The sequence below is a fragment of the Microcebus murinus genome, chromosome 15 (assembly GCF_040939455.1).
Source record: "Microcebus murinus isolate Inina chromosome 15, M.murinus_Inina_mat1.0, whole genome shotgun sequence".
Classification (NCBI taxonomy): domain Eukaryota; kingdom Metazoa; phylum Chordata; class Mammalia; order Primates; family Cheirogaleidae; genus Microcebus; species Microcebus murinus.
This window is the reverse complement of record NC_134118.1, coordinates 366,453-388,724: the sequence shown is the minus strand read 5'-3', so window position 1 is coordinate 388,724 and position 22,272 is coordinate 366,453. Positions and strand designations below refer to the sequence as shown.

Here is a 22,272-nt window from a genome sequence, read left to right as displayed (position 1 = left end):
AGTTTCCCAGAAAACAACCATATGTCACAATAAGTAATAGCATAAAGATATTCGAAAGGTACATATTTACAGTTACTTATAAAAATAAGTGCAAACTGTGATGATTACAAACTTGCTTTTCTCTGAGAAATTAAGCAGCGTTTATAGTTTCTGGTCACATTCAACCACAAACATAATGTTCTTTCTAAAACAGTTCCTTATACAACCCTTACTCTAACCCTAATTCTAAGCCAAAACCCTAACACTAGTCTTAACAATATCCTAGAAGTACATTGAATATACGCTTGCTTTTCTCTCAAAGTGAAACAGTGTTAATAGTTTCCTGCAAATAGCTCATAAGTAACAGTATATAATTTCATAAAGACGTTCCAAATGCAAACATTTAGAGTGACTTACACAAAGCAGTGAGAAATTGCGTAAGTAATACATTTACTTTTCTCTGAGAAATGAGGCAGTGTGTACAGTTTCCTAGAAGACGCATAATGTACAACCAGTTATTTCAACAATAAATTCCAGAGGTAATTACTTACAGTGACTTACACAGAGAAGCAACAGTGTGTGTTAATTACACAAGTGCTTTTCTCTGAGAACTGAAGCAGTGTGTAGGGTTTCCTAGAAAACAACCTAACTTACAATAGTTTATATGATGCAGATGTCCCAAAGATAGCTATTTAGTTACACAAAGAAGTTACAAAGTGGGATGATTACAAACTTGTTTTACTGTGAGAACTGAAGCACTGTTTATAGTAAAGGGTCACATAAGTACAACGAACCTAATGTTCTTCCTCTAGAAGTTCAATATGCAAATCTAACACTAACCCTAATCCTAGCCGCCAAAAACCCCAATCCCTAACCCTATCCCTAGCGCAAAACCCTAACTCTAGCCTTAAATATAATGAAAAACCGTAACCTGGAACACTGGCACTATCCCTATGTCAAAATTATAATCCAAAATCTAAGCTTTGCACAGTGGCAGTATCGTAGCCAATGAGGTTTATCCGAGGCGCGATTATTGCTAATTGAAAACTTTTCCCAATACCCCGCCATGACGACTTGCAATATAGTCGGCATTGGCAATTTTTGACGGTCCCCACGGGGACTGGATAAAACATTTAAAAAAAAAAAAAGTATAAAATAAAAAAAAAACAAAATGTAGCCTTGCCTGAAACTCAAACCCAAACCCTATCCCTAGCCCAAAACCCTAACCCTAATTCTAATGCAAAACTCTAATACTAAACATAGCATGAAACCCTAAACCTAAGACAAAACCCTAACAGTAAACCGAACACAATCCTAGAAGTACATTAAATATATGCTTGCTTTTCCTGAAAGTGAAGCAGTGTTTCTAGTTTCCTTTGAATCTCACATAGATAACAGTATATACTTTAAAAAAGAAGTTCCAAATGCAAACATTTAGAGTGATTTACACAAAGATGTGAGAAATTGCATTGATGACACAGTTGCTTTCATCTGAGAAGAAAAGCAGTGTGTAGTTTCCTAGGGAAAAAGTATAAACTACAATAAGTTATGACACAAATAGCATCCAAGGGTAAATATTTACAGTGACTTACACAGAGAAGGGACAATGGGAGTTAATTACGCACTTGCGTAAGCTGAGAACTGAAACAGTGTGTAGCGTTTCTTAGAAAACACCCATAATTTACAATACGTTATATCATATAGATATTCCAAACATACATATCAACAGTTAATTACACAAAGAAGTTAAAAATTACATCTGTTATTGCTCATTTTTTCCGAGAAATGAAGCTGTGTTTATAGTTTCGGTCACATTTGTGCAACAAACATAATAGTCTCTCTAAACAAGTTCTTTATGCAACTGAAACCATAACCATAACCCTAGCTCTAAACCCTAGCCATAACACTAGCCCTGCCCAAAACCCTAACCCTAACCGTAAGGAAAACCCTAAACTTAACCCTAACACTACGCTAGAAGTACATTGAATATACACTAGCTTTTATCTGAAAGTGAAACGATGTTTCTAGTTTCCGATGAGTCACACACAAGTAACAGTATATACTTTGATAAAGAAGTTCCAAATGCAAACTTTTACAGTGAATTACACAAAGAAGTGAGAAATTGCATTAACACAGTTGCTTTCTTATGAGAAATGAAGCAGCATGTAGAGTTTCCTAGAAAACAAACATAAGCTGCAATAAGTTATCTCAGAAATAACATCCAACAGTGAAAATTATAGTTATGTACACAAAGAAGTCATAATGTGTGTTAATTACACACGGGCTATGCTCTAAGAAATAAAGCAGCATACAGGGTTTCCTAGAAAACACCAATAGGTAAAAATAAGTTTTATCATGAAGATATCGAAAAGATACGTATTTAGTTACATACACAAAGAATTTAAAAACTCAGTTGATTACAAACTTGCTTTTCTGTGAATACTGCCACAATGTTTATAGTTTCTGGTCACATTCGTACACCAGGCATAATTTTATTTATAAAGAAGCTACATATGAAACCCTAACCCTAAGCGTAGCTCCAAACCCTAAACCTAATCTTAGCCTTGTCCGAAATCCTAACCATAAGCCTATCCCTAACCCGAAATGGAAACCCTAACCCTAACTCTAAAGCAAAACTCTTTCCCTAACCCTAGCACGAACACCCAACCCTAGCCCTAAGCCGAAACCTAATTCTAACCCTAACACTGTCCTGGATACATGAATATATGCTTGCTTGTCTCAGAAAGTGAAACAGTTTTCCAGTTGCTGTGAATCAAACAAATATACTTTCATAAAGAAGTTCCTAAAGCAAACATTTAGAGTGACTTACACTAAGCAGTGAGAAATTACATTGGTAACACAGTTACTTTTCTCTGAGAAATGAGGCAGTGTGTACACTTTCCTAGGCAACACACATAATGTACAATAAGTTATTTCATCAATAAACTCCAAAGGTAAATTTTTATAGTGACTTACACAGAGAAGGGTAAATGGGCGTTATGCACAATTGCTTCTCCCTGAGAACAAAGGAAGTTTGTATAGTTACCTAAAAAACACCCATATATTAGGTTACAAAAGACGTTCTAAATATACATACATAAATTAGTACAGAGAGAAGTGACGAGGTGCATTGATTACAAACTTGCTTCTCCCTAAGAAATGAAATAGTGTTTACAGTTTCCAACACATTCGTAAAACAAACATAATGTTCTTTCTAAAGATATTCCTTATAGAAACCTAACCCTAAGCTTAGCCCTAGCCATGATTGAAAGACTATCCCCAACCCTATCCCTAGTCTGAAACCCTAATCCTAAGCATAACTCTAACACAAAACCCAAACCCTACCTCTAATCCTAATACTAAACCTAGGTGAAAAAACTAACCCAAATACTACACTTCCTCGAAACCCTTACCCTAACCCTAACGCTAGCCCCAAATCCTAACCCTAACCGTAATAAAATGAAACCATAACCCTAACCCTCACCTTAGCATGAAGCCCTAACCCTAACCCAAAGCCAAAACCCTAACCCTACCACTAGCCTAGAGGTGCATTGAATATATGCTTGCTTTTCTCTGAAAGTGAAACAGTGTTTCTTGTTTCCTGTGAATCGCACATAAGTAACGGTATATACTTTCATAAAAAAGTTCCAAATACAACATATAATATTACACAACAAAGTGAGAAATGGCATTGATAACACAATTTCTTTTTCCTGAGAAATAAAGCTTTCTGTAGAGTTTCCAGAAAACTTGCATTAAGTACAATCGGTTATTTCATATATATTGTCCAAAGGTAAATATTTACACCAAATTACAAAGAGAGGCAACAATGTGCGTAACTTACACACTTACTTTTCTATGCGATCGGAAGCAATGTATAGAGTTTCCTAAAAACACTGATAAATTACAATGTTACATCATAAAAATATTTCAAAGATACATATTCAAAATTACACAAAAAATTGTCAAAGAGAATTAATTACAAACTTGCTTTACTCTGAAACTGAGGCAAGTTTATAATTTCCAGTCACATTTCTACAACAAACATAAAGTTCTTTCTAAAGAACTTCCATATACAACCCAAACCCTACACCTAATCCTACCTCAAAAACAACCCTAACCCTAGCCCTGCAAAAACCCTAATCCTAACCCTATCCCTAGTCTGAAACCCGAACCATAACGTAAATCCCTACCCTAATCCTAAACCTACTGTGAAATCGTAACACTAACGCTAAGCAGAAACCTTACACTAACCCTAACATTATCCTAGAAGTGCATTCAATATACACTTGCTTTTCTCTGAAAGTGAAACAGTGTTTCTAGTTTCCTGTGATTCACAAATAATTAACAGTATATATTTTCATAAAGAAGTTCCAAATACAAATATTTACAGTTCCTAAAACAAAGAAGTGGGAAATTGCATTGAAAACACAGTTGCTTTTCTCAGAGAATGAAGCAGTGTGTAAAGGTTCCTTGAAAACACGCCTAAGGTACAATAATTGGTTTCATAAATAATATCTAAAGGTAAATATTTACAGTGAGTTAAACACAGAAGCGAAAATGTGCATTATTTACACACTTATTTATCTCTGAGAGAAGGAGCAGTGTATACACTTTCCTAGAAAACACCCATAAACTACAATAAGCTATATCACAACATATCCCAAAGATACATATTTACAGTTACACAAAGGAGTGACAAAGTGAGTTGATTACAAACTTGCTTTACTCTGAGAAATGAAGCGGAGTTTATACTACGTTGTCACATTCACACAACAAACATATTCTAAGGACATCCATATACAACCCTACTGCAACCCTAACCTTAGCTGAAAATGCTAGCCCTAACCCTAGCCCTGCCCGAAACACTAACCCTGACTTTAGCCCTATCCTTAGCTGGAAGCCCTAACCCTAATGGAAATCCCTAACACTTACCGTAACCCTAGTGCAAAACTCTAACCCTAAGCCGAATCCCTAAACCTACCCCTAACACTATCCTAGATGTACATTGAATATATGCTTGATTTTCTCTGTAAAGTGAAACTTTTTAAAGTTTTCTGTGAATCCCACATCAGAAACAGTAAATACTTTCATAAAAAAGTTCCAAGCACAAATACTTACAGTGACTTACACAAAGAAGTGAGAAATTGCATTGATAATACACTTGCTTTTCTCTGAGAACTTAAGCAGTTTGTAGAGTTTCTTAGAAAACACAGAAAAACACAATAAATTACTTTATAAAGAACTTAAAAAGAGAAAAAATTAGTGACTTCCACACAGAAGCAACAAAGTGTGTAGAGTACACAATACTTGTGTATGAGAACTGAAGTAGTTAGTAGAGTTTCCTAGAAAAAAAATATAAATACAATGTTATTTCATACAGAGCTTCCAGAGGAAAATATTTACAATGACTTTCACAAAAAAGAGACAAACTGGGTTGAATACAAGCTTCCTTTTCTCTGATAAGTGAAGCAGTGTTTATATTATAGAGGTAAATTCATATAACAAACATAAAATTCGTACTAAAGAAGTTTCATATGCAACCCTAACCCTAACCATAACCCTAATTCGAAACTTAAAACCTAACCCTAACCCTAACCTTAACACTAACACTATCCGTACATTAAATATATGCTTGCTTTCCTCTGAAAAGAGAAACTGTGTTTAGAGTTTTCTGTGAATCACACATAAGAAACAGTAAATACTTACATAAGGAAGTTCGACGCCAAAGTATTTACAGGGTCTTACATAAAAAATGTGAGAAATTGCATTGATAACACACTTGCTTTTCTCTGAGAACTGAAGCCCTTTGTAGAGTTTCCCAGAAAACACACATATATATAATAAGTTATTTCGTAAAGAAGGCCCAAATGGAAATAATTATAGTGACTTACACAAAGAAGCGACAACGTGCGTTGAGTACACACCTTCTTTTCTCTGATAATTGAAGCACTTAGTAGAGTTTCCTACAAAAGACACAAATACAATGTTATTTCATAAAGAGCTTCCAAGGGAAACAATATACACTTAGACAAAGAATAGACAAAGTGCACTCAGTACACATTTGCTTTTATCTGAGAAGTGAAACAGTGTTTATATTATTCAGGCAAATTCACGTAACAAACATAAAGTTTTTTCTAGGAGGTTCCATGTGTAACCGTAACCCTAACCCTAACACCATCCTAGAAGTACATTGAATATACGCTTGCTTTTTTTCTGAAAAGTGAAACTGTGTTTAGAATTTCCTGTGTATCACACATAAGAAACAATAAATACTTTCAAAAAGATGTTCCAAGCACAAATAATTACAGTGTCATACACAAAGAAGGGAGAAATTGCATTGATCACACACCTGCTTTTCTCTGAGAACTGAAGCAGTTTAGAGTCTCCTAGAAAACACATAAATATAATAAGTTATTTCATGAAGAACTTCCAAAGGGAAATATTTACAGTGACTTACACAAAGAAGCGACAAAGTGCGCTGAGTACACACTTGCTTGTCTCTGAGTACTGAAGCAATTAGTAGACTTTCCTAGTAGAGACATATAAATACAATGTTATTTCATAAAGAGCTTCCACATGGAAATATTTACAATGATTTTCACAAAGAAGCGAGAAACTGCATGGAGTACACACTTGCTTTTCTCTGTGAACTGAAGCAGTGTTTATATTATACAGGCAAATTCACTTAACAAACATAACGTTCTAACTATACGAGTTTCAAATGCAACCATAACCCTAACCCTAACACTAACACCATGCTAGAAGTACATTGAATATACGCTTGCTCTTCTCTGAAAGGTGAAACAGTATTTAGAGTTTTCTGTGATTCACACATCAGAAACAGTAAATACTTTCATAAAAAAGTTGCAAGCGCAAATATTTACAGTACTTTCACAAAGAAGTGAGAAACTGCATTGATAACACACATGCTTGTCTCTGAGAATTGAAGCAGTTAGTAGAGTTTCCTAGAAAACACACATAAACATAAGAAGTTACATCATAAAGAACTTCCCAAGGGAAATAATTACAGTGACTTCCACAAGGAAGCGACAAAGTGCGTTGAATACACCCTTGATTGTCTCTGAGAACTGAAGTAGTTAATAGATTTTCCTAGAAAAGAAAAGTGAATATAATGTTATTTCATAAAGAGCTTCAAAGGGAAATATTCATAATGACTTTCACAAAGAAGCGGCAAACTGCGTTAAATACAAACTTGCTTTTTTTCTGATAACCAAAGAGTTGTTTATATTATGCAGGAAAATTCACATAACAAACATGAAGTTCTTTCTAAAGAAGTTTTATATGCAACCCTAACCCTACCCATAATCCTAATTCAAAATAATAAACCTAACCCTAAAACTAAGGCAGAACCATAACACTAAACACTAACACTATCCTAGAAGTACATTAAATAGACGCTTGCTTTACTCTAAAAAGTGAAAGTGTGTTTACAGTATTCTGTGAATCTCACATAAGAAACTGTACTTACATAAAGAAGTTCCAAGCACAAGTATTTACAGTGCCTTACACAAACAATCAAGAAATTACATTGAAAACACACTTGCTTTACTCTGAGAACACAAGCAGTGTACAGAGTTTCCCAGAAAACACACATAAATACAATAAGTTATTTCATGAAGAACTTCCAAAGGGAAATAATTACAGTGACTTACACAAAGAAGTGACAACGTGCATTGAGTAAACACTTGGCTTTCTCTGAGAACTGAAGAACTTAGTAGAGTTTCCTAGTAAAGACATATAAATACAATGTTATTTCATAAAGAGCTTCCACATGGAAATATTTACAACAACTTTCACAAGGAAGCGACAAACTACAATGAGTACACACTTGCTTTTCTCTGAGGACTGAAGCTCTTAGTAGAGTTTTCTAGAAAATAAACATAAATAAAACGTTATTTCATGAAGAGCTTCCAAAGGGAAATATTCACAATGACTTTGCCAAGAGACAAAGTACATTCAGTACACACTTGCTTTCCTCTGAGAACTTAAATAGTGTTTATATTATGCAGGTAAATTCACATAACAAACATAAACTTCTTTCTAAAGAAGTTACATATGCAACATTAACCCTAACACTATCCTAGAAGTACATTGAATATACATCTGCTTTTCTCTGAAAAGTGAAACTGTGTTTAGAATTTCCTTTGTATCACACATAAGAAACAATACTTTCAAAAAGATGTTCCAAGCACAAATAATTACATTGCATTACACAAAGAAGTGAAAAATTGCATTGATCACAAATTTGCTATTCTCTGAGAACTGAAGCAGTTTCGACTCTCCTAGAAAACACACATAAATACTGTAAGTTATTTCATAAAGAACTTCCAAAGGGAAATATTTACAGTGATGTACACAAAGAAGTTAAAAAGTGCATAAGTGCATGGGTACACACTTTTCTATGAGAATGGAAGCTGTTAGTAGAGTTTCCTAGAAAATACACATAAATACAATGCTATTTCATAAAGAGGTTGCAAAGGGAAATATATAAAATGGCTTTTAAATGAAGTGACAAACTGCATTCAGTACAAACTTGCTTTTCTCTGAGAACTGAAGCAGTGTTTATAGTATGCAGGCAAGTTCACATACCAAACATAAGGTTCATTCTAAAATAACCCTAACACAATCCTAGAAGTACATTGAATAGACACTTGCTTTTCTCTAAAAACTGAAACTGTCTTTAGCGTTTCCTGTGAATTGCACTTAAGAAACAGTAAATACTTTCATAAAGAAGCTCCAAGCACAAATATTTACAGAGACTCACACATAGAAGCAAGAAATTGCATTGATAACACGTTGCCTTTCTCTGAGAACTGAAGTAGTTTTTAAAGTTTCCTAGAAAACATACATAAATACAATAAATTATTTCATAAATAATTTCCAAAGAAAATATTAGAGTAATTTACACAAATAAGAGACAAAGTGCATTGAATACATACTTGCTTTTCACTGAGAACTGAAACACTTAGTAGAGTTTTCTAGAAAAGACACATAAATGCAAAGTGATTACATAAAGAGCTTCCACAGGGAAATATTTACAATGACTTTCACAAAGAAGTGACAAACTGCATTGAGTACACACCTGCTTTTCTATGACAACCGAGGCTGTTAGTAGAGTTTCTGAGAAAATACACATAAATAAAATGTTATTTCATAAAGAGCTTCCAAAGGGAAATATTTACGATGACTTTGACAAAGAGGCGTCAAAGCACATTGAGTACACACTTGCTTTCCTCTGAGAACTGAAGCAGTGTTTATACTATGCAGGCAAATTCACATAACAAACATTAAGTTCTTTCTAAAGACGTTCCATATGCAACCCTAACCCTATCCATAACCCCATCCTAGAAGTACTTTGAATATACACTTCCTTTTCTCTGAAAAGTGAGACTGTGTTTAGAGTTTTCTGTGTATCACACATAAGAAACAGTAAATACTTTCATAAAGAGGTTGCAAGCACAAATATTTACAATGACTTATACTAAGAAATGAGAAATTGCATTGATATCACACTTGCTTTATATTGAGATCTGACGCAGTTTGTAGAGTTGCCTAGAAACACACATAAATACAAAAAGTTATTTCAAAAAGAACTTCCAAGGGGAAATAATTACAGTGAATTACACACAGAAGCCACAAAGTGTGTTCAGTACACACCAGCTTTTCTCTGAGAACTGAAGCATGTAGTAGTTTCCCAGAAAAGACACATAAATACAATGTTATTTCATAAAGAGCTTCCAAAGGGAAATATTTACAATAACTTTGACAAAGAAGCGACAAAGTGCATTCATTGCACAGTTGTTTTTCTCTGAGAACTGAAGGATTGTTTATATTATGCAAGCAAATTCACATAACAAACATAAATTTCTTTCGAAAGAAGTTCCATATGCAACACTAACCCTAACATTATGCTAGAAGTACATTGAATATACACCTGCTTTTGTCTGAAAACTGAAACTGTGTTTAGAGTTTCCTGTGAAACTCTAAATAAGAAACAATAAGAAATATTGAAGACACACATAAGAAACAATAAATACTTTCATAAGAGGTTCCAAGCACAAATAATTAAAGTGACTTACAAAAGAAGTGAGAAATTGCATGATAACACACTTGCTTTTCTCTGAGAACTGAAGCTGTTAGTAGAGTTTCCTAGAAAAAACACAAAAATACAATGTTATTTCATAAAGAGCTTCCAATGGGAAAGATTTATAATGACTTTGACAAACAAGCGACAAACTATGTTGAGTTCATATTTGCTTTTTTTTGATAACTGAAGCAGTGATTATAGTATGCATAGAAATTCACATAACAAACATAAAGTTCTTTCAAAAGAAGTTCCTTATGCAACCCTAACCCTAACACTAATCCTAACAATACCGTAGAAGTACATTGAATATATGCCTGCTTTTCTCTGAAAATTGAAACTGTTTTTACAGTTTCCTGTGAATAGCTATTTTTGATGTAATATAGTTTTTAATGTGAGAGTGTCTGACATTGCATTCAGTAACATTTTTCAGTTCTTTTAACTTTCAGTCCATTTGTGTCTTCACATCCAAAGTGAGTCTTTTGTAGAAAGCATAGAGTTGGATCTTATTTCTTGAACTGACTCAGAATATGTCTTTTCATTGATTTAATTCATTTACATAGAAAGTAAATACTGTAAAAAAGTGACTTTTGTATTTTATTTATTTGTGTATAAGTCTTATAGTTATTTTGTTCTTGTTTTCTTTAGGTGTCTTCTTTGCATTTCATTAATATTTATAATGACATGTTTTTATTCTTTTCTCATTTTCTTTTGTGTGTCTGCTACACTTTTACTAACTTAAAAAAATTTTTTTAATCTTGGAATTTTTTGTTTTTATCTAATTTTTAAAGGACAGTTTTACCAGAGATGGTGTTCTTGGCTGGTAGTTGTCATTTTTTCAAGACTTTGAATATATTATGCTATACCTGTCTGGCCTGAAAGGTTTTCTTGCTAAAAAAATCTATTGATCATCCTATAGGAGTACTTTTGTTCATGCCAAGCTACAGTTATCTTGTTGATTATATATTCTCTTTGTTTGTAACTTTTAAATCTTTGATAATGATTTGTCTTGTTTGGGGTCTCCTTTTATTGTTTCTAGTTAGAGTAGGTAGAGCCTGTTTAAGTTTTATGATATTTTCTCCCTCAACTTTAGAAAGTCCTTAGACATTATTTTTTCAGGTAAGCTCCCTGCTAATTTTTTCTCTCTTATTTCATTACAGAGCTCTCATTATGAATATTTTATCATGCTTAATAGTAAGAAGTCCCTTAGGCTCTCTTCACTTTTCTTAAAATTTTTTTATTTGCTCTCTTGAGTATAATTTCAAGTGGTATATTATCAAGCTTGATGTGTTTTTTCTGCTACATCAAGATTAGCATTGACCTTATCTAGTGAATCTTAAAATTCAGTCATTTTGTTTTTCAGTTTCATACCGACTGTTTGTGAAATTTTTTCATTTTAATCTCTGTAAATAATATCATTTTCTTTATGCATTTTTTTTCCTCCTTTTATTTAGTTGCCTGTGATCTCATTGAGCTGTTAGAACATATTCAAGACAAACATTTTGAATGCTTTTAAAATTACCTCATAGAACTTAACTTTTTAGGGTCACTTGAATATTTATTTTTGCGTTCTTATTGGAGTACATTTTTTGTTTCTTTGATGTCTTTTCATTTTTAATGAGATTTGGGTAATTTTGAAAAAATGCTACCTACTCCATCCTTTAAAGAATGGCTTTGTTCAGGGGCAATTTAGCACCATCCAGCCACACTAGACACTTTAGTCACTTCTTGAAACTGTTGACAAGATGTGTCTTCTCTGGAGGACCTGTGTGTTTTTTCACTAAGAAGGTTTGCCTATTTCTTGTTAAAAACCCTTAATCTATACCTTCCGTGATGAATTCCATGTATTCTCTAGTCTCTCTGTAGCTGTAATAATTATTGTTCTTTATTCTCACTGGACTAGGCATGCCATTTACACTATATCTGCATTTCTTTTCAGCACTATATATTAAAAGGAAGCAATAACCGTCTTTTGAAAGTCCCAGAGAAACCCAAGACTTTGGATACAGGATTGGATTAAGTGTTCAGTTAAACAATTCTGAAGACCAGAGATTTAAAATTGAAAAAGATACTTCTGAATGGGATCCATTTGATGAGTTCTTTATTAATACTTTAATATTCTGCCATCCCCAAATAATAATACCACCTTATACCAAAATCTACAATGTTGATCAGTATGGTAAGGTGTTTACCCAATCATCAATGCTTAATCAATATCAGGGATTAAATAATTGGGACAAACATTACATATTCAATAAAACTTTCATGTCCTTTTCCCAGGACTTTACTACAAATAATTACCAGGATATTTATGTTGATGACAGAAATTATCAATGAAATAAAACTGAAAAAGCCTTGGACACAGTCTCATGCTCTAGAAAATATCAGAAAGCTCAATATTCAGAGATCCAGCACAAATGTAAAAAATGTGATAAAATTGATCATTGATGTCTAAAACTTACTAACCATGAAGATTTCCACATTCAAGAGTTATTTCTACAAATGTAATGAATATTGAAAAGCTTTCGCACAGACCAGGAAACATTCTCAAAATCAGGGCATTCATACTGGAGAAATCTCTTCCAAGCAAATTAAATGTGATAAAGTCTTTAGTCAGTCACCCAATCTAAGAAAACATAACATAATCCACACTGAAGAAAACCTCTAAAAATATAAAGAATGTGGCAAACCTTATAACCAGAGTTCACAGCTTAAGCGGCAGAAAATCTATACTGAGAAGAAATACTACAATTGTAAAGAATGTGGCAAAGCCTTTACTCCATTTTCAGTTCTTACACAACATCAGATAATTCATACTGCAGAAAAACCCTACAGATCTAAAGAATGTGGCAACACATTTAATCATAGTTCACACCTTACTCAACATCAGATAATACTGGAGAGAAACCCTACAACTGTACAGAATGTGGAAAAGCCTTTTACTGTAATTCAAATCTTAGTTCACATCAGGAAATTCACACTGTAGGAAAACCCTATAAATGTGAAGAATGTGGTAAAGAGTTTCAGCATAGTTCAAAGTTTATTCTACATCAAAGTATTCATACTGGGAAAAAAAATCCTACAATGTGATGAATGTGGCAAAGCCCTTAGCTGTTGTTCACATCTTAGCCAACTTCAGAAAATTCATACTGCAGAGAAACCCTACAAATGTGATGAATGTGACATAGCCTTTACTCAGTGTTCAATATCAGGGAATTCATACTAGATAAAAATCCTATAAACATGAAGAATGTGACAAAACCTTTTACTGTAGTTCACACCTTACTCAACATCAGTAAATTCATACTACAGAACCCCTGTAAATGTAATGTATGTGAAAAGAGTTCTGTCCCAAATGTACAACTTAGAAATCACCGGAGAGTTCACAGGGAAAGTAACTTTGCCGGTACAATAAATGTACCGGTAGAAGTATTTAACAAAAAATTAAGTCTAAGTTAATCAGGGCATTCACACAAGTAAAAACTAAAGCACACTTTCAGATTTTACATTAACCCAGAGTATTAATTGTAGAGAATAATAAAGTCAAAGCAATTAGAAAATTTATCTGATCATATTTTTCAGAACAGGAACAACATTGATATTTGGACAGGCATACTTATATTCCATGGGTACTACTTTGCTTTGATAGTATTTGGAAATTTTTCAAAAGAAAATATTAATGTAATTCAACTCTTAAATTATTTGATGATATGCTTTCATCTGTAATGTTTATATGAAAATACATGACATGTTGTTTCTGCATCAGCAGTATGGGAGTCCATTCAATCTTAGGTGAATATGGTTAATATCAATTTTTCCATGAAAGTTTTATGGCAAATGTGAAATACATCAAGAAAATTTAAAGATGTTTTTTTGTGTTTGAATCAAAAAACAATGCTGCATGTAAGTATACCATCTGTAATCAGAGCATTTTTCTTATGTATTAAAGTAAGAAAAACATTCTAAATCTGAAAGATGAATTATTTTATCAATTGATCCTTAAGTAGAGAAAAATTGGCCAGTTACTTAAAATACCGGTGTATCTTAACAGTGGAATGAAATAGAAGCCTGGAATATAATTTGATGTGATAGAGAACATAGAAGTCTTGAATGCTATTGGATGTCTTCCCAGGGAATAGCCAGAATCCACAACTGTTTGATGCCTTGATAACAAGTCTGCCAACCATGGCACCCACTGCAGACCCGAGAACAGTCATATGACTTGGTTCTAATATTACTGCAACATTAAACTCAACAGCACAGTACTGAATAGGAAAAGGTATTTACTTCCCAAAACTTGTTTAAAATGACTGGAAGAGGTGTTCACTCCTTAAGATTCAAAGGCAGAAACCAAGGGTACCCAGACCATAAAGAACCAGTCAGATATGATCACCATAAAAGAAACTCATAAAGCTCCAGTAATCATCTCCCCAAAATAAATAAACAAATATCTAAGAATTGCCTAACAAAGTATTTATCTTAGTATGCTACAAGAGAATACAAAATGATAGACAACTAAAATATACACAGTACAAAATGTTGTCATGGGTAACATAGATAGTATAAAATGTTTGAAGGGGTGAAAAATTGTTGAGTTTTTCTATGCATAGAAGTTAAAATTTGATCAACTTAAGCTAGACTGTTGTAAGTATAAAATGTCCTGTGTCTTATAAACACTAGAAAAGCAACTGTGGTACATACAGCAAAGAAAGAGAAGTAATGAAACAATATACCAACAAAAAAATCAAGTTAAAAAATAAAAGAAGACAGTATTAATAAAGAAACAAAGAAAATAATGAAAATATTAAATGGATAGGAAAAACAAAATTACTATAGAGAAGACCTTACCAACTTACTAATCAACTTGATTAGTAAGATGCTTTGAAAAAAGTGAAGAGAAAAAATTTTAAAAAGACTGTATGTATCCATAATTCCTTTACATAAACAGACTAAATTATTTAATGAAAAGATGCTACTATAGATATTTGCCTCTAAAATTTTTGGTAACATTTAATTACCATATGATAGAATTAAGAAGTGGGACCTTTAAGAAGTGATTATTCCATGAGGGCAACATGAATGAATTAGGTTTTTTTCTATCATAGTAGTGTGTTAGTTATGGGCAGAGGTCTGTTGTTACAAAAAACAAAAACAAAAGAAACAGCTCTCTCTTGTGCTCATCCTCACTCCCTGCACTTGTTTGGCTTCCTTCATATTATGATGCCACAAAAAGAACTTTACCAGATGGCAGTGCCATCTGGTAAAGATGGAACTGGTATTGTTATAGCAGCAGAAAATGGAATAAAATAGGGTTGCTGAATGGATTTTTTAAAAAACCCAAATCCAATGTTATGCTGCTTACAGGACACTCACTTTTTTTAATTTCAGCATATCATGGTGGTACAAATGCTTAGTTAGGTTACATGCGTTGCCTCCCCCCCACCCCCACCCCTGAGTCAGAGCTTCAAGCCTGTCCATCCCCAGATGGACATCACACTCATGTATGTATATACCCATCCCCTACTCCCCCTCCTATCTGCCCAATGACCGATAAATGTTATTCTATATGTCCACTTAGGAGGACACTCACTTTTGATTTAAGGACAAACAGGGTAAAAGTGAAAGAATGGGAAAAGGATGTTCCATGTAAATTATAACAAAAAGAAAGTACAGGGGTGATTATATTTATATTGGACAAAATAGGCTTCCAGGCAAAATCTGTCACAAAGGTAAAAAAAGTTTACTATATAATTTATCAAGAGGATACACAATAAAATGTAAATAGGCATGCCACTTAAAGCTTCTAAATATAGAGATATTAACAGAAAGGTAAGAAGAAATAGACAAAAATACAGTAATAAAAGGGGGTTTCACTAGCCTACTTAAAACAATGGGTAGATCATTCAGACAGAAAACTAATAAGAGTGTCATTACAAAACACTATAGACAAAATTGACTTAATAGACATACATATAATATTCCATCCAACATTACAAGAATATATATTCTTCTCAAGAACACATGACATATTCTCTAAATAGAGCATATGTTGGACCAAAAAAAATCTTCTCGAATTACAGAATATTAAAAGTATATTATAGGCCGGGCGCTGTGGCTCACACCTGTAATCCTAGCTCTTGGGAGGCCGAGGCGGGCGGATTGCTCAAGGTCAGGAGTTCAAAACCAGCCTGAGCAAGAGCGAGACCCTGTCTCTACTATAAATAGAAAGAAATTAATTGGCCAACTGATATATATATAAAAAATTAGCCGGGCATGGTGGCACATGCCTGTAGTCCCAGCTACTCGGGAGGCTGAGGCAGAAGGATCACTCAAGCCCAGGAGTTTGAGGTTGCTGTGAGCTAGGCTGACGCCACGGCACTCACTCTAGCCTGGACAACAAAGTGAGACTCTGTCGCAAAAAAAAAAAAAAAAAAAAAAGTATATTAAGTTTTTCTTTCTGAACACAAAGACATAAAACTGAAAATCAATAGCAGAAGGAAAATTGGAAAACTGAAAAATATGTGGATAGTAAAAAACATGCCCCTGAATAATCAGTCTGTCAAATAAGAAATCTAAAGGGAAATCAAAAAGTATTTTGAGACAAAGGAAATTAGAAGAACCACCAATGAACACTTCTAGGATACAGCAAAAACATTACTAGGACAAGTTTATAATGACAAATTTGGACCTTAAGAGAAAACTAAAGTTCTCAAATAAACAATCGATCTTTAGTCCCCAAGGAACTTAAACAGGAAGAATAAAATAATCCCAATGTTAGCATAATGAAGATTATAAATAATAAGATTATAATAATAAGATTATAAATAATAAACATTACAGTAAGAAAATTAAAAGCTAGAAAGACAATTGAAAAGATCAAAGTAACTGCTAGTTGAGTTTTTAAAAGAAAACAGTATTGAAAAACTTTTGACTAGATTAACCAAGGAAAAACAAGAAGAGTGAAGAAAAAAAATGAGAGAAAGGAGGTGGGCGCTGGGCGCCAGGGGAGGGTCACCACTGAGGCAGCCAAGCCTGTGGTGGGCGGCGGGGAGGGATCGGTGCCAAAAGCCACACCTGGGCTGGCGCAGCGTGCCATGTTCACTGCCCTATGACCTGGGCCGATGACCTCCGGCCTTGGCAGCGGCAAACACCTAGCTTTCATGTGTTCCCTTTATACAAGTGATGTCCCAGATTGCAATTCTCTGCTGAGATTTGAAAATTTGGAGAATTCCAGCAGCTTTGTAACTTCAGAGGTGTGATCAGCTGAAAAATTCATATTTTTGAAGAGTTCTGAATCTTTCCAGTCACCTCTCATAACTGTGTGCCAAAGAAGTACTCCACGAAAGATGTCAGAAGTTGGCCAGGGGTGGTGGCTCACACCTGTAATCCTAGCACTCCGGGAGGCCTAGGCGGGTGGACTGCTCAAGGTCAGGAGTTCAAAACCAGCCTGAGCAAGAGCGAGACCCCATCTCTACTATGAATAGAAAGAAATTAATTGGCCAACTAATATATATAGAAAAAATTAGCCGGGCATGGTGGCACATGCCTGTAGTCCCAGCTACTTGGGAGACTGAGGCAGTAGTATGGCTTGAGCCCAGGAGTTTGAGCTTGCTGTGAGCTAGGCTGATGCCTAGACGCTAGAGTGACAGCACTCACTCTAGCCTGGTCAACAAAGCGAGACCCTGTCTCAAAACAAAAAAAGATGTCAGAAGTTATTGTGATAGCCAAGTGGGACTACACTGCCCAGCAGGACCAGGAGCTCCAACTCCATCAAGAAGAATGAGTGCCTGTGGTTGCTGGAGGACTCCAAGACGTGGTGGCGGGTGAGGAATGTAGCCAACAGGGTAGGCTGTGTGCTTTCAACTATGTGAAGCAGAAGAACAGCCTGAAGAAGGGCTCCCTCATGAAGAACCTGAAGGACATGCTAGGTGAGTGTCCACGTGCTGCATCAAGGGGGCTGCTCATCTTTCTAGTTTGTTTGCTTTTTTCAAAAAAAAAAAAAAGCTTGTGTTAAATGCTGACATCTTCCTAGTGGTTTTAAAAGTCTTTGAGAATTAAGAGATCAAGATGGAGAAATGAGATGTTTGCTATTTCCTGGGAATTTCAGACTTTGGGGTCTTATAGTTGGTGACACTTCTGTGTGCTTTGGACCCCTGCAAAGGTGCCTGTCTGCTTGCAGCAAAATACTAGAGAAACCTGAAGTGGAATTACCACCTCCCAAAGCTTCCCTAGGTCTGCCAATATCACAGTATCAGATCGTTCCTTTCTTACAAAATCCTATCCATTTGCACAGGGAATGAGACAGCTAAAGCATTTTTCCCCTCTCTGAAATGGATGGCAGTTCACACCCAGTCCCAGGCATTGTTAGCTGAGGGGCAGCTGTGTGATGTCAGAGGCTTCCAGGGGCACCCAGGTGCAGACCATGGACTGGCTTTGGCTCTGAGTCCCTTTTCTTCCCTGGTGTCAGCACATGGGAAATGCCACTGTGAGTTATGTGAAATTTGTGTATCCAGTCTTGCCTCTGTCTGTATACTGGACTGACTTGCAGTAATTACTGCTTCAGATTACCTGAGAGAATAATTGTGAGGGCTTTTTCCAAGAATGACTGTTCCAAGCTGACACTTTACAAATAATTGTTTCCCCCTTATATGAGCCTAATGTTGTTTGTACCCAAGACTGCAGATTATCACTTAACAGTTTTCTGTTGAAATAAGTCAATATTATCACCTACACTTCATTTACTTAGGTTTTTTAAAATTCCAAATAAGGAATGGATTTTTTGGGGGGGGAGGAGGAATATGTGGGAAAACTGAGAGGTATACATCAAATGTAGTGGGTGTTACAAAATGTTCATCTTTCCTTTTATGCAATCTTGAAAATTCTAAACTCTCTTCCCAGTCATTTAAAGCCTTCATTTATTGGATAGTATTTTGTGTTATGGATAGTATTTGTGTTATTGGATAGTATTTTGTGTTATTCCCATGATCTGGAGAGAGAAGAGAGACACGGGACTTTGTATGAATCACACTGGGCCATTGCCCATCATAGTTTCTAAGCCCAGTGGATAAATTGCATTTTTCATTATTAATATGGTCCTTTCTCCACTAAATTTTGTCCCTTTTATCTTTTTCTTCCCATATGCATGGCACTTGAAAGAAACACTATGTCTTATGCTTATAACACTATTGCCTGTGGTTAAAAAAGACAGTAACATGAATAGATAAACATTTTGATTGTCCTGAGCTTAATTTTATTTATTTTTCCAATTTGATCCTCTCATCAAAGTACCTACTTTTTAGTGATATTAAACATCATTGACTTGTTTTGTTGGGATTTGTGTGTGTGTCTCCTCCTCCTCTTCTTTCTTATTTATTTATTTATTTAGTGTTCTCAAGGTTCTTGTAAAGCATGAAATGTCCAGAAATTGGTGGGAAGTTGAATAAAGCAAAGTAAGGACTATGGGTTATCTAGAAATTCCCTAGAATGCCTTGTAATTTTTTAGAAAGAGAAAAGACAAAGCCACAAATTGAATCTATGAACTGCACCTTCTGCTCAGTGTGTTTAATTCTCTCACCAGCTGTGATCAGTTCAGGGAATTCTTGTCCTCCCAGGTGCTCAGAGTGGATCCGCTAGCTCATCCTGGAGCCAGGGCTGGTCCCACTGCCCTGTCCCTGCCAAATGGCCACCTGGCTCTGCTGGAACACTTCTGGAACAGGTCGACTTCTAGAGTGGGACAATTCCATTTTTGGAAAATACAGATGGTTAAAAAGCTCTTCCTTAAATAGAATCACATTTTTACATTTCTTTAACTTTCTCCCTTAGCTCTTATGTTGCCCCCTAGGGCTGCACTAAGTCCATCTGATCCTCTTCTGTAGAGCAACAGCTCTCCGAGAGGCTTTGTTCTAAGGAAACATTTGTAGTAAGCATTATATATTATAAAAAAATATAGATAAAATTATGTTTGAGCACCTATATTTAGTAATAGCAGTTGCTTTTCTTAGTGCAAAGGCCCTTGGAGGTCAGTATCACCCTTATCAGGCAAGAGTGCCTCCGTGTTTAGTGTGTCTTTGTTTGTTTTGGTGTGTTTATCATGCTTTCCTGAAGGCTTGCTTTTGTTGGGCAAAGAAGGACCATGTTACTCGAGTTTTCTGATGCCCAGTTGAGCAGTATCAAATAGAAGAGTCCCCTGATAGGAACTCACTATCATGCTGTGGCTTCTTTCTCCATAACCTAACTGACGTGCAAAACTCATAGATGTGGCATCATTCCCAAGAAGGAATGTGAGAAAACTTTCTGTAGCCCTTTCTGCCACCCCCTAGTTCATGTTGCTGAAAATATGGGAGCCAATGTATTTGTGGCTTTCTATTTCATTGTCACCAGTGTGCTATCAGAATTACAGTATAATTTTAGACCAGTTGTGCAGCCAGTGGGAAATTATCTGTCATGTATTAGGAGTGAAAACAACATGGAAAAGTAGCCCACAGATGTTGACCTTCTAATAAAAAGTTGTGGTATCATCCAAGTTTGTGATTTTTACTGCTATAGAAGTATGGCTAATTCCTGAATCCATGACAAGATTTCTTTGGCAGACACCGTTTGGAATAAAACGGCACCAGACTCCCCTGCAAAGTGATGGTGCTATAAATGTGTGTTTACATCCCTAATTGCAGATAACCATAACTGCATTGAGTCTTCTGCATTTCTATGCTCATTTGCTGTGCTGAAGTTGATAGTGAACTTAATTTTCACATACAGTACTTTGTAAGAATAACTTGGAAGAAAGGACTGAGTAACTTTGACAAAAAGATCTCCCTCCTAGGAAAATATTCACATTCTTTCTTTTTGTTTAATAACTTATAATTGAATAAACCAATATGAGTTGTTATTTTCACATTGGCAAAAAAATGAAAGAGAAGACATTAAAACTAATAATCACAAAAATACAAAGTATAATAAGATGACACTATGAACAATTATATGAAAACATATTAGGTAAATTAGAAGAAATAAATAAATTCTTCAAAACAAATAACCCATCAAGATTAAATTATAAAGAAGTAGAATTGCTAAAACAAAACAAAACAAAACAATACTGAGGAAGGATATTGAAACTGTAATACATCTCCCAATAAAGTGAAGCCCAAGACTGGATAACTTTACAGGTGAATTTTATCAAGCATTTATAAAAGAATTAATCCTTCCCAAACTCCTTCAAAAAATGGAAGGGAAGAGATCTTCTAAACTCATGTTATGAGGCCATCATCACTCTCATACTGAAGACTGATAAGAACACTACAAGAAATAAAACCACTATTAAATAAATAAAACTATTATCTCTGATGAAGATATAAGCAGAGATTATCACCCAAATACTAGAAACCAAATTCATCAACACGTTAAAAAGATAAGTAGGATTTATACTTGGGATGCCAGAATGTTTCGACATATACAAATCAGTAAAAATGAAGTACTACAATGTAGGGGACTGACATATATTTTTCTAGTTTAAGAATTAAAGTTAGTGAGTAATGCACGTGTTCTGCCCAGAGCGTTTGAAAGTAATGTGTTCTGGACAGGCTCCCTGTGATAAACAAAGCTGTTGCCTAGAGGCATAACAAAGGATGTGAGTTGCAAGTAACCAAGAGCTGCTCCACCCCACGGCATTGGGGGTCTGAAGGCCACACGATAAACACCCCATAAGATGGCTGGTTAGTCAATGACGGGTAAGACCCCTCAAGAAGAGGGGTGACCTAAGCCATGCACAACCACCGGAGTTCAGCTGTAGATCTTAGGGGATCACCCTAAGAAAAGCTGGGGATGAGAAATGCCCCCTGTGGCTCACTTTGCCCATCCTTGCTAATCTCGGTCCACGATCTATGCCTAGCACCACCATCTTGAAATTCTAAGCCAGGGGATATCTGCTTCCCTAAGGCTACGCATTCCAGAATTTATGGCCATGGCTGCAATGCCTGGGTAGTTATGTATAAGGAACTAACTTTAATTTGTAGAGTATAAAAATAAAATTGACCCGGTGTGTTGGTACTCAAGTCAACCGTCTGTATGTGTGTCCGCATTTTTCTTTGTGTTCTGCATTTGTGTTTTGTGTTCTGTGTTCATCCTCTGTCCTGTAAACGGCCACGACACTACTAAACCATAAAAGCTACAAATCCTATGATTGACTCAAA

At 35.1% G+C, this 22,272-nt stretch overlaps 1 non-coding gene across 1 annotated transcript; it reads left to right on the top strand.

The window, feature by feature from the left end:
* The first annotated feature begins 958 nt into the window (after positions 1–958).
* On the top strand, positions 959–1,099 carry LOC142876742 (U4 spliceosomal RNA). The gene has a single exon (XR_012923565.1). It is a non-coding gene; the product is annotated as a U4 spliceosomal RNA (small nuclear RNA).
* Positions 1,100–22,272: the final 21,173 nt, after the last annotated feature.